This window comes from Mauremys reevesii, linkage group 12 (genome assembly GCF_016161935.1).
Source record: "Mauremys reevesii isolate NIE-2019 linkage group 12, ASM1616193v1, whole genome shotgun sequence".
NCBI classification, from domain to species: Eukaryota; Metazoa; Chordata; order Testudines; family Geoemydidae; genus Mauremys; species Mauremys reevesii.
The window spans coordinates 42,006,248-42,007,747 of record NC_052634.1 but is presented as its reverse complement, the minus strand read 5'-3'; the positions used below and the strand labels follow the sequence as shown (position 1 = coordinate 42,007,747).

General features: G+C 52.7%; 1 non-coding gene across 1 annotated transcript; it reads left to right on the top strand.

Moving 5' to 3' along the window:
- The first annotated feature begins 577 nt into the window (after positions 1 to 577).
- On the top strand, positions 578 to 671 carry TRNAI-UAU. Its single transcript has 2 exons — positions 578 to 615; positions 636 to 671. It is a non-coding gene; the product is annotated as a tRNA-Ile (tRNA).
- The last annotated feature ends 829 nt before the right edge of the window (positions 672 to 1,500 follow it).

Below are 1,500 nucleotides of genomic sequence, written 5' to 3'. Positions count from 1 at the left end.
CCCTTCTACTCAACTCCACGCCCCTGCCCCACCCCTCTCCCCAACGCTCCCCTCCTACGCTGCCTCTTACCCCCAGACCACGCCTCCCGCTCACTGCTCTCCACCCCCTCCCCACCCTCACTCGCCCTTACGGTCATTACAAAGTGGCAAGGCAGAGCCCTCCCATTTTTAAAAGTCCTGGGGTGTTGTTCCCCCCTGTTCAGGCACCCCTGGGGCCCTGCACTTCACACAGCTCTCCCTGATTTCAGCTGTTAGTGAGGGAGCCTCACTGCTAATGCAGACTGGGCAGTTTCTTGCATGAGAGACACTGTCCCAAAGCAGGACTAATGCTTAGAGCTGGTTATCAGTGATTTCAGATCCGTTGGTCTGCAGCAAGACTCTCCATTGAGTCTTAACCAGCTCTGTTATTACACAGGGAAGAACAAAAGGGTCAAATGGGGCCTGGAACCCTTAAGAAGAATCCACCCCACCGAGTACAACACTTGTCGCTACCGGCTCTCAGCTCCACTGAGAATGTTTTGGGGTCACTCCTTGCCTTTATCAGCCTAGGGAACTGGGAGAATCATACTGAACAGGTGCTCCAGTGGCGCAATTGGTTAGCGCACAGTACTTATAGGGCAGTGCTGAGAGGAGCTATGCTGAGGTTGTGAGTTCAAGCCTCACCTGGAGCACTGGTTTTCATTAACGAAGTGGTGTCACCCCCTCATTTGGCCTGTAGTCCAGCCCTGGGGACACTGAGGAGGGGCAGAGTCAAAAAGGCCCCCTTCACTTATTACCTCCTCTCTAGAGCGCAGGTGAGAATCTACAATCCTTTCTCCCCTCCAGCCCCTGGGCCAGGATCCCTCAAGGAGAGCCTGGAGTCCTGCCCCTGGCGTCTGTACTATTGACAAAGACAAAACACTCAAATCCCGCCTGGTGCGGGGAGCCAGGTTTGCTCTTCAAATTCTGTCGTTGGTACATTTCCAGGCCTGGGAATGTCCCACAACAGCATTTAATGGGAAGCTGACTGCAGAACAGTGACACTGCACAGAGCTCCTGTGGAGGAGTGGTCGGAATTAGTAACATTTTGAGGATCGTTTGGGAAATGAGCCTTTGCTGACAAGGTTTGTCTCTGTTCATATTTCACCTTCAGGTGTTATGTTGAGGGATCTTTAGTGTAGTTTTGTGAGGTTAATAACTATCTCCTCAACTTTATTTACTCAACTTAAAAATTGGTGTCACTTGATTTTTGCATCTCCCTGTGAAAATACAACTGACGTGTGGCTTTCTACAGGGGCCATGATGTTATAGTTGGGGAATTCAGTCTCTGTACTTCTGGGGGGAGTGTTGCTTTTTTATAGCTGCCTCACGGCCAGGCACACTGGGCTGTTAGCTGCACCCACAGTCCTTGCCGGGGCCCCTGCTGAACCCTGGGGGCTGCACTGCCGTGCTGGGGTGACTCTGCAGGTGGAGAAGCCGCTGTGGAGCAATGTAGAGCAGGTGCAGGAAGGAGACGGGGTC